This window comes from Trachypithecus francoisi, unplaced genomic scaffold, assembly GCF_009764315.1.
Source record: "Trachypithecus francoisi isolate TF-2019V2 unplaced genomic scaffold, Tfra_2.0 Lachesis_group0, whole genome shotgun sequence".
Classification (NCBI taxonomy): Eukaryota; Metazoa; Chordata; class Mammalia; order Primates; family Cercopithecidae; genus Trachypithecus; species Trachypithecus francoisi.
In genome coordinates, this window is record NW_022681453.1 from 190,247,660 (window position 1) to 190,259,999 (window position 12,340).

The following is a 12,340-nucleotide window of genomic DNA, read 5'->3' on the forward strand; positions in this document are numbered from 1 at the left end:
AAGTATGTATATGCAGTGTGTCCATTTTGAGTTTTATTTTAGTAGGATTTTAGAGATCTATTTTGCATTTAATAAGATAAAAATTAGGCAGCTGAATACAAGTTTCATATGCAAATAGCATTAAAAGAGAGATTTTTTTAAAAAGATAGAGTTTAGGCCGGGCGCGGTGGCTCAAGCCTGTAATCCCAGCACTTTGGGAGGCCGAGACGGGCGGATCACGAGGTCAGGAGATCGAGACCATCCTGGCTAACACGGTGAAACCCCGTCTCTACTAAAAATTCAAAAAAAAACTAGCCGGGTGAGGTGGCGGGCGCCTGTAGTCCCAGCTACTCGGGAGGCTGAGGCAGGAGAATGGCGTAAACCCGGGAGGCGGAGCTTGCAGTGAGCTGAGATCCGGCCACTGCACTCCAGTCCGGGCGACAGAGCGAGACTCCGCCTCAAAAAAAAAAAAAAAAAAAAAAAAAAGATAGAGTTTAACCTTTTTTGAGAATACACCCGCTGTGCTTTCATGTAAACATTTTTATATTTAAAAGTTAATTAAAAACCATTGGTTTTTTTGTTTTTTGTTTTTTTGTTTTGAGATGGAGTTTCACTCCTATTGCCCAGGCTGGAGTGCAGTGGCACGATCTAGGCTGACTAAAACTTTCACCTCCCGAGTTCAAGAAATTCTCCTGCTTCAGACTACTGAGTAGTTGAACTACAGGCAGGCACCACCATGCCTGGCTAATTTTGTATTTTTAGTAGAGATGGGGTTTCGTCATGTTGGGCAGGCTGGTCTCGAACTTCTGACCTCAGGTGATTCGCCCGCCTCAGCCTCCCAAAGTGCTGAGATTACAGGTATGAGCCACTGCTCCTGGCCTGTAATCATCCTTAATCTAGTAAAGATAAATACAAGGGTCTTAAAGTTTCTTCCCTAATTCTTGAACAATACTTAGGGATTTGGTATAAAATATTCAGAAGCTGCATCAACAAATTTTTACATTGTGGTTTTAGATAAAAAGGAGGCTAAATTTCAAAAATGCTGAGTGAGTGATAGAACAGTGTGATATTTCAGATAGATTGAAATCTTTCTGTCAATAAATCTTACAAATTTGGCCAGGCACGGTGGCTCAAGCCTGTAATCCCAGCACTTTGGGAGGCCAAGGCGGGTAGATCATGAGGTCAGGAGATCGAGACCATCCTGGCTAACACGGTGAAACCCCGTGTCTACTAAAAACTACAAAAAATTAGCCGGGCGAGGTGGCGGGCGCCTGTAATCCCAGCTACTCGGGAGGCTGAGGCAGGAGAATGGCGTAAACCTGGGAGGTGGAGCTTGCAGTGAGCTGAGATCCGGCCACTGCACTCCAGCCTGGGCGACAGAGCGAGACTCCGTCTCAAAAAAAAAAAAAAAGAAATCATACCTGAATGCAAGTGAAGGATTGTGACATTAAAGAAAAAAACTTGGATCATCTCTAGTTGTAAAATATTAAAGGCATCCAAAGATATGATATTTAAAATTTTCATTTAAGCAAATTATATCTGATATACTTCATATCTTACTCTGTTTTAGTTGCCTGAGTTTTCTCAGATATTTTAAAAGTTACTTTATTGAGATATGATTGGCCATACAAAAAAGCTATACCTACTTAATCTATATGACTTGAAGATTTTGGAGATAAGTGTACACCCAGGAAATCATCATCACAATATATGCCATAAACACATCCATTACCTCCAAAAATTTCCTCCTGCCCTCTTTATTTATTGTTACTTTTCTGTCATAAGAAGGGATAACAGAAGATACACCCTTTAGCAAATTGGAAAGTATACAATGTAAAATAAACTACAGGCACTATACCGTATAGTAAATCTCCAGGACTTATTTACCTTGCATCACTGAAACTTTGTGCCCTTTGACTAATTTTATGTCCTTTGACCAACAACCTTCACTCCATAAAAATATATGTTAAATGCTTGATTTAATTATCCCACACACACACTGTACACACATCTTATGGTTTACATTATATATACAATTTTACTGTTATAGGTGTATACAAGTAATTATGCTCATAATTAAAAATAAGGAAACAATAAAAGGTATTGGACTGGGAATCAATGCAGAATTAGGTTCAAATCTTGATTATCTCTTCAATTATTTTTGTGACAATGGGCAAGATTTACTTCTCTGGATCTCTTCATCTGTAAATTTAGAGTTTTGGGTTAGGTGAGCTTTAAAGTTTCTTTTAGCTCTTAATTATACAAATCATTTCTCAAATAATTATAATTATTCCCTGGAAAATTCTGAGAGAAGGATTTTTGTAAATGAATATTTAAAAAATCACACAGGACAGGAGAATAAGATATGTAATTTCAAGTTTAATAATTAAAAGCAGATTTATTTCCTAAAGTATTAATACCTTGGATTATGGGGAAGTATTTGCTCTGAGATTCTAGAAGAAGTCAGTATCTGTTTTTTCATGACATTTTTGGAAAAGTCCACTAAAGACCTCCTGATGCTCCTCTTTCATTTTGGTAAATATTAAACCTCACTACATAATCTAAGACTGTAACTGTGTGTTAGAAATTCCTAGTTTATGCTTTTCCTTGTATCTTGGGTTCTCTTCCTTGACCTTGACATGTCCATTTAATGAAACCCGCTCAAATTTGAGGTAGGTTTAATTTGTTTCTCACAAATCTCCTATATCTGCTTTTACTTATGTTCTTACACCTCTGAATTCTCTTGGCCTCTTGTCCTCAGCCTAAGCCTCCTTTGTTAGTAATATGTTATATTAATGCCTTAAGGCCTTGAACTATTCACTCATCCTGAAATACTTTCTTCAGATCTTTCTGACTGGCTTTTTCTTGTTATCCAGGTCTTAGTTTATATTCTACTGCTGCAGAAAGCATCTAATGTAAAGTAACTTCCCAGTTACTGTCTATTTTATTGTGATGTTTTACGTTCTTCATAGCAGTATTTAAAGTTATTTTATGTATGTCTCTCTCATTAAAATGTAAGTTTCCTGGAGACAAAAGATGCCCAATAAATATGTAACAATGATAATTTTTTGTATGTGTGCATTTTATTCATTTTGCTGGAGAAGGCATTCACCTTAGAATACAGTTACTTCTGTTTCATTTCTTTTATCTTCTGCAATATCTGATGTATGGTCTTGCACACCAGAAACTCTCTGTAGATATTCTTAATGGAATTATGTTAATGTGGAAGAAAAAAAAAACAGTAGAAAATTGGAGCTGTTACTCTCATTCTATTTGCCAAATGTAGTTTCTACTGTAGCATCATTTCATTTTGTGGGTTCTTGATTTGATAAAAAATAAAGAAAAGAAAGAGAATCCCACAGTTTTAGCATGCTAACTTAAAAATCCATATCAAGGCCAAGCAATTGCATGCCCAAAGGAAACCTTGATTTAATTGTTTTCTAAAAAGATGTCCATATCTATTGAACTGCCATTCAGAAAAATCATGAGTTTATTTAAATAAAAGGTGTTTAGAACTACAGTTCTTATGATAAACCTACAAATATAATTATTTATTAATATAACTAGGGACAAATTTTATAGACCTTTTATAATCACAGAATAATCTATCCACCAGAAATGTAACTTTTTTTAACTAATGATTTTGAAATGTCAATTGATATATAATGCTTTAATTGATCTAGGCTATTCAGAAACACCTAAGTCATTGTGACTGTATAAACGAAATAAAAGCAGAAGATTTTTAAAGTGTCAGTTCATTTTTATGTCAACAGGAGAATAAATGAAAGCAATATTTTATTTATTCAACATAAACTGGACTGGATTAAGGTCAGACTTGCTACTTTGAAGTTAAATTTACTATAACATTGATTCATTTTTACTATAAAATTCATTAGAATGTGAGAACAAGGAGGGATTCTACTAGTCATTCAAATGAGGTTTTTATAGGTGAGGAAACTGAACTAAAACAATCTATTCAATTTTGTAAAACTAGCTACTCTAGATTAGTTCAGCTTTAAAGTTTGGGTAGGTGTCCAGATGTAAGCACCTGCCTCTTACTCCAAAATATAGCCTTTGACTCCTACTTCAAGGGACAGCAAAGAGTAAAATTCTGTAACAGGTACTCAGCAAGGTTGGACGCTAATAGGTTTTGGACTCATCTATTACATATCAAGAAAAGGATCTCCAGTTTATAATAATATATTGTAATCAAATCAATACAGTAATATTAAAATTATAGCAAGTTCTGAAAAATATCTTTGAATATTTGGGAGGCACTTGTGGATCTAATACTGCTTTCTTTATGAAATTTAATAAGATTTACATTGTCTATGATGACTAACGTTCTGGTTATCAGAATGCAAAGTAGCAGAGAAGTATGTAAAGGTACTGCTTTAGTGTGTGTATTAGTAGGAATTATTTCAGTTGCAAAAGGTAAGAATTCAGCTCAAATTAGTTTATACAAAAGAAACTCACTGGCTGGGAAGAAAAGAATAGCTTAAAGTTGAAAGCAAGAGATATAGAAAAACAAAGCACCTAGGGCAGGAATTATACACTCAGAATTGCTAAAATATTATCTCTCTCTTTTGTTATCTGTGCTTAGCTTCATTCTTCATATTTTAAATAAGATACAGCCCCTGGCCATTCCAGTAGTATTTCCTCTCAGTTTAGCAACACTGCCCTTTCCCTTAAAGGGCAACAGCTTATTTATTCCAGGTTCTGCAGATTAATATTAAGGAAGGTCTTGAATTGGCACAGCTTAGGGTATTTGTTGGAACAGGGAAATAGGGAATTCCTGTAACAAGATAACATGACTGAAATGTTCACAAAAACCACATGCCACTGGGGAATAGTGATTCTACCTCCCAAAAGATGCTACATTGTAAAAAGATGCAACGCTAAGAAAACCCCTTAGAATATTCTTGATAATGGAATTTGTCATGCTAATGTCTCATAAGTTAGTTGTTACAGAGGTGGCATTGTCAATTTCCAGTATTGCCCTTATGCAGCTTACTAGTTTACAAAGATTAAAAAATGATAAAACCTAATATTGGTGGAAGTGAAGTGAGAGAGGCCTTCACATAACTCTGGAGGAAGTGTAAATTGGTAAAACCTTTTTGTAAAGCAATTGGATAAAATATCAAGAAAATTAAAATAGTTCACACTTGTAGATATGGTAATTCCACTTCTAAAAGGAAAATCTAATAAAATAATTAAAATGTGGGTACATATTTATGTGTAATGTTTTATGTAATTTGAATATTAGAAACAAAATCAATATTCAGTAACGTTTACTCTGTTAAATATAAATATAATCATGTACCACATAAGGATGTTTCAGTCAAGACAGGTGACATATACAGGCCAATAAGAGTATATACTGTATTTTTACTGTTCATTTTCTATGACCAGATACACAGATGCTTACATTGTGCAACAGTTGCCTACACTATTCAGCACAGTAATGTGCTATAGAGTTTTGTAGCCTCTAGGCTATGCCATCTAGCCTAATTGCATAGTAGACTATACCATCTACATTTGTGTAAGTATACTCTGTGATGTTCACATAATGAGGAAATCACCTAATGACACATTTTGCAGAAGGCACCCCTATTGTTAAATAATGCATGACTCAATGTGATAGGCTACTATGCAGATTACACCTAATACTCTCACATGATTTTGATAATATACTGTCATTGCAAACTTGAAAGGAAACAACTTCCTTTTTAAATTGTTGCCAATGATGTAAATTCATGCAAATTCATTGGATAAAATTACATATATGTATCATAAAACTATATATCAAAATTAAAAATGCAAATATGACCTAGAAATTTTATTTTTAGGAATTTATCTCATAGATATTCTAGTATATACTCAAATAATGTTCACAGCAATACTCTGCAATAGAAAATGTCTGGAAATAAGTAAATTTCCAACAATGAGTGACATATTAAATAAATTCTGCCATTAGAAAGGAATAATTTATATATAAATCTGCAAAATATGTTAAATGAAAAAGCAAAAGTTTAAACACTGTCTATATGGTAGACCCTCATTTCTCTAGAAATAGATAACAGTTGTGTAGTAGACATGACTGTGTTCACTAACAGCTAGTTGTTCTCTCCTTGGACTTACAGAAGATTATAGTTTTCTTGCAGTTAACTGAAGCCAGGAAACTAGAGCTGGCAAATACAATGAGTGCGACTGACTTTTGAGCTGACAAAAACGAAAAGCCCTTTTTAAATTCTGCCAGTATGCATGCACAGGGTCTTGTGTTGAAAATGTAGAGCCACAGGGTAAAAGCAGCTTGAATGGCTGACTCATATACAAGGACAACTGCCTGACAGTCACCAGGACTATCAAGAAGTTTACAGAAACAAGAAATAAACTTTTAGTGTTTTAAATTGTTGTGAATTTTGGGTTTTGTTTGCCACCAAATAAAACCTAGTCTATTCTGATTGTTATAAGCGGTTCATCTGGGAAGTCAGATCTATTTAAAATGGGCTTACTGCTGTAACATGTACCGTCCAAGTCACATGATGGCTCAAATGCAATGGAAGAGTCTTTTTTTGCTCACATACCGCTTCATTGAGATTCTACATTAATTGTGATGATGAGGGTGGGGGTGTCTTATGTCGTACAGTTGTTCAGCAGCCCAGGATGGCCGACTTCGTAACATTTTTTCCCACTGACTTCTAAAGTTCTCATAGAGAGCAAAATTCAATTGGAGGAAGGAGAAGGAGCATGGAGCATTGCAGATGGAGATTTTTATGGGAAGGCTTGGAGGTTGCACATGACTACTTTTACTTGTTGGCTAGGAAACTATCACATGGTCACACCTAAGTGCCAGTGAGTCTGACAATGCGGCAATTTGGTTGCGTGCCACGGTAAGAGGCAAAAAAGTTTGCTCGATAGTTACCAGTTTTTGCCACAGATGAAGGGATTTTTCATTGTATAATTAGTTATTACTGCTTGAATTTAAAAGAGGAAAATATCATTTTCAAATAAAAATACAAAAGTGGCACAAAAAATTCTTTTTTTTTTTTTTGCTTTAATTTTGTGCATTTATTTGGCTATTGTTAAAGTAAATAATGCTCTTTACAGAAAATGTAGAAAGTAACACAAAAGAAAAATAAGCAGAAAAAGTCATCCAATAACCCCCATGATCCCAGCGTAATCATCTTTTTTAAGGTAACTGAAATGACCATCCTTCTTTTACAATTGCAAATGCTGACACCCAGGGATTTTAAGAAATTTGTCAACTCTAGTAAGTGGTAGAGCACAGAGAAAAGAAAAGCCAGGGAAGCTTTTAGAGAGCAGGAGGCATGAAAGAAAATGACTTATGAATGTGGAAACACAATTGACAAATGATTTTAAAATTTTGCAGGTTTAATTGCACGGAGAGAGGGAGCATAGAACAGGAGAAATATACCACAGCAACAGAGGTAAGGACCTCAGCTTTAGAGATTTCCCATTTTATTACAGTTATATTTCCATTTAGATATGTTATTTAGATGTTAAGGTGTAACTGTCCAATAGGCAGTATGAACCTGGGTTTTGGATGAAGACCGGTCAGGATATTGTGTCAATGACAGTAGTTGAAGGCACTGGTGTTAAAGGTTGTGAGAGAGTTGTGATGAGGCAGAATCTTGAGCAATTTAAGAGTTAGATGTTGTACAGATTGTTGAAGGCTAGAATTGTTTGTTGTTGTTTGTTTCTTTCTTTTCTTAAAGCCCTGGCCCATTTTCCTGAAGAGCTCTCACTGGAAAAGTCATAGTTGGATATGCCGTGAGAAGCTAGCCAGGATTCTAAATGGTGAAGTGGCCACCAGTTGGCTGCCTGGTATAAAATACATCCAGGTGTTCAGTTCTCCTGAGTTCCAAGGCTAACTATTATTCTTAACCATTGTGTGCATCCATTCCTATAAATATTAGAAGACTGGGAACTCAGATAGCTTATTTTGCTCCTGAATCTGTTACTAAGTAGCTACATGAACTAAAAAACTAAGTTTTCCAACCAGGGCTTAGATTTCCTCATATCTAAAATGAGAAGAATAGACTAAATAATCTCTAACTACCCAGCTCTGAAACCCAGACTCTATGATAAGAATAAGCATTTTCCCAAACTCTCAAACTTAGTATTTTTTAATAGAAATGACTACTTTCTTCTTCATCCCCTGGTCATCTGCATAAACATCTCATCCATCCTCTAGACAATAACCATGATAGAGCAGAAAATCAATAATTTTCTCTGTGTCTTCTGTGGAATTTAACACAGAACATTGAAAATAGTAGCAATTAATAAAAATTTAAACAATAAACAATAACATACATTTTTAAACTGAAAGCTTTGTGCTCTGTGCTGATTTCTCTGATGATAACATGTTAAAATTTGAAGCAGTGGTCATGAAAATGATATTCTAGAACCATCATAATTAAAGTGTGGTGCTCCCTCTGTAATTGTAAAATAAGATTTGAGTGGCCACACAATGCCTCTCATACCTAGAATTCTAACAGATTAAAAACTTTCTTAAACATACAGTTCCAGGATCTATGACCTGGAGACATCTCCTTCTTGGATATTGTACATAGGGTGGTGATCTTCATTTATATTAATTCACTGGAGCCTTGGCTTTTTTTTTTTTTTTTTTGAGACGGAGTCTGGCTCTGTCGCCCAGGCTGGAGTGCAGTGGCCGGATCTCAGCTCACTGCAAGCTCCGCCTCCCGGGTTCCCGCCATTCTCCTGTCTCAGCCTCCCGAGTAGCTGGGACTACAGGCGCCCGCCACCTCGCCCGGCTAGTTTTTTGTATTTTTTAGTAGAGACGGGGTTTCACCATGTTAGCAGGATGGTCTCTATCTCCTGACCTCGTGATCCGCCCGTCTCAGCCTCCCAAAGTGCTGGGATTACAGGCTTGAGCCACCGCGCCCAGCCTTAGCCTTGGCTTTATGCTGCTTTGACAGCTTGTCAGGAATCAATCTTGTCAAGAAGGGCATTCTCTTTGGAGATTGTCATATAGCTTGTGTTGCTAGAAAGAAAAACATAGCAAGCTTGTTAAATCCACTTAATGAAGATCTGTAGGCTGTCTTGTGCAGCCGGTCAACTGGCAATGAAGGAAGTTAATTTTAAGGTCTGTGAAAGCCTCCCATTTGTGGTGACAAACTCAGGAACTCAACAACTACTGTTAACTCCCTCCAACCATTTTGTAATTTCTTTTTGCTTTTATAACTGTAGCAATAGAAAAAGTATCTTTCCTTGCATAAGCAGAAATGGTTTAGTATTTGTATAATACATTAATAGATAATTTATCAAAGAGAAATGGTTCATTATTTGTATAAATGCATTAATAGATAATTTATCAAAATTACTAGATAATTCTTCGACATGGATCTAATTAGATTGACTATTTGGGTTTATATATTTTCCTCTAGCATTTGCCCCTTCTGTTATATAGTGCTATGAAAAAATACTAAATTTGTAGTGATAAAAGTTGGTATAAGGTGCAAAATCTAGCACTTGTAGGCTGTGAATGCAAGCCATTTCACTATTTTGGGCCTCAGTTTCTCATATATAAATGATGATAATACAGGTAGTACTATTTTTTATTGTCACAGAATGACTTTGAAGAAAACTATACAAATATTTGTGAAGCTGTAAAATCCAAACATCATACAAATATAGGTGCTGCGTATATGGTTTTCCCATATCAGCACTGTCAGAAAAATATTGCCCCCAATTATTTACAATCACCAATAAAATAGAATTTTATATCTTTACTGTGTTATGCAGTTAAGGAGCCATTATCCTGCAGATATTTTCTCAGATTTTTGCCGCACTCTGTGAAGATACATTATTTTCTCCCACTTTTCTAGCTGATAAGAAAAAGTACCATGCAAAGATCTTCAGTGATTTTTCCCCAGAATACTAAGTTTCAACATTTTCTAGCACTTTAAACAACACAGACTACTTTATACTTGTCTCATGCCACTTTAAATAGGATTATTAAAGGACACTCTCTCTGTTGAGATATTTGGACAGATCCCTTAACGAAGAAAGGCAGCAATTCAGACCAAGATGTGGGGAAAGGATACTCCAGGATGAGGAAACACCAAGCACAAAAGGGCCTTAGCCAGGACAGAATTGTTATTTCCAAGGAATACCAACATGTCCAGTACTAATGAAGTCAAATGAATGAGAGAAGAGTGGAAGGAGAGAAAGGCAATGTCTTGAGTAGTTGTCTGACTATATAGTCTCTTGTAGACCATGATCATTGTTTGCACCTTATTCTAAGTTCAGTGAAATGTCATTGAAGTCTATGCAGGAAAGCAACATGACATGATTTATGTTTTAAATGGATCATTTTAGCTCCTATGTGTGGTATGCAATTTAGCACAATACAAGCAGAAACAGGAATGATAGGCATGACAGGGATCAAAGTAGATATACTAGTGACTTAGACTAGAGTGATAGAAATTGGGATAATGAACAATAGTCAGATTGGATAGATTTTAAGGATAATGTCAACAGTTATGTTACATTAAACATACTGCCCAAGGTAACTTATAGATTCAATGCCATCTCCATCAAGTTACCAATGACTTTCTTCACAGAATTGGAAAAAACTGTTTTAAAGTTCATATGGAACCAAAAAAGGGCCCACATTGCCAAGAGAATCCTAAGTCAAAAGAACAAAGCTGGAGGCATCACGCTACCTGACTTCAAACTATACTACAAGGCTACAGTAACCAAAACAGCATGGTACTGGTACCAAAACAGAGATATAGACCAATGGAACAGAATAGAGTCTTCAGAAATAATACCACACATCTACAGCCATCTGATCTTTGACAAACCTGACAAAAACAAGAAATGGGGAAAGGATTTAATAAATGGTGCTGGGAAAATTGGCTAGCTATAAGTAGAAAGCTGAAACTGGATCCTTTCCTTACTCCTTATACGAAAATTAATTCAAGATGGATTAGAGACTTAAATGTTAGACCTAATACCATAAAAACCCTAGAAGAAAACCTAGGTAATACCATTCAGGACATAGGCATGGGCAAGGACTTCATGTCCAAAACACCAAAAGCAATGGCAACGAATGCCAAAATTGACAAATGAGATCTAATGAAACTAAAGAGCTTCTGCACAGCAAAAGAAACTACCATCAGAGTGAACAGGCAACCTACAGAATGGGAGAAAAATGCAATCTACTCATCTGACAAAGGGCTAATATCCAGAACCTACAAAGAACTCAAACAAATTTACAAGAATAAAACAAACAACCCCATCAAAAAGTGGGGAAAGGATATGAACAGACATTTCTCAAAAGAAGACATGCATACAGCCAACAGACACATGAAAAAATGCTCATCATCACTGGCCATCAGAGAAATGCAAATAAAACCACAATGAGATACCATCTCACACCAGTTAGAATGGCAATCATTAAAAGTCAGGAAAAAACTGGTGCTGGAGAGGATGTGGAGAAATAGGAACACTTTTACACTGTTGGTGGGATTGTAAACTAGTTCAACCATTGTGGAAAACAGTATGGCGATTCCTCAAGGATCTAGAACTAGAAATACCATTTGACCCAGCCATCCCATTACTGGGTATATACCCAAAGTATTATAAATCATGCTGCTATAAAGACACATGCACACGTATGTTCATTGCGGCACTATTCACAATAGCAAAGACTTGGAATCAACCCAAATGTCCATCAGTGACAGACTGGATTAAGAAAATGTGGCACATATACACCATGGAATATTATGCAGCCATAAAAAAGGATGAGTTTGTGTCCTTTGTAGGGACATGGATGCAGCTGGAAACCATCATTCTCAGCAAACTATCACAAGAACAGAAAACCAAACTCCGAATGTTTTCACTCACAGGTGGGAATTGAACACTGAGATCACTTGGACTTTGAAAGGGGAACATTACACACTGGGGCCTATTGTGGGGAGTGGGGAGGGGAGAGGGATGGCATTGGGAGTTATACCTGATGTAAATGACGAGTTGATGGGTGCTGACGAGTTGATGGGTGCAGCACACCAACATGGCACAAGTATACATATGTAACAAACCTGCACGTTGTGCACATGTACCCTAGCACTTAAAGTATAATAACAAAAATAAAGAATAAGTAGACAGCCGTTAGCACGTAAAAAAAAAAAAAAAAAGTATTGAGAAAAGAGAGTACTAAAAGTAGCTCAGGATTTTGGTATGAGCAAATTTGAATTACAACCTGAACAGAGTTGAAAACATTAAAAAATAACCATCATAAATTTCCACCACACCTTACAAGATGCATTTGTGATTTGTGATTATGTATGGATATGAGTGTTCACAT

The 12,340-nt window shown here is 36.0% G+C and overlaps 1 long non-coding RNA gene across 1 annotated transcript in view; it reads left to right on the forward strand.

The window, feature by feature from the left end:
• The window catches only part of LOC117084387, a 52,420-nt gene extending 41,771 nt beyond the window's left edge, over positions 1-10,649 (forward strand). Inside the window, exons 10-11 of the long non-coding RNA XR_004437427.1 lie at positions 7,373-7,430; positions 10,593-10,649. This is a non-coding gene — a long non-coding RNA (uncharacterized LOC117084387). The remainder of the gene's footprint in view (positions 1-7,372; positions 7,431-10,592) is intronic.
• Positions 10,650-12,340: the final 1,691 nt, after the last annotated feature.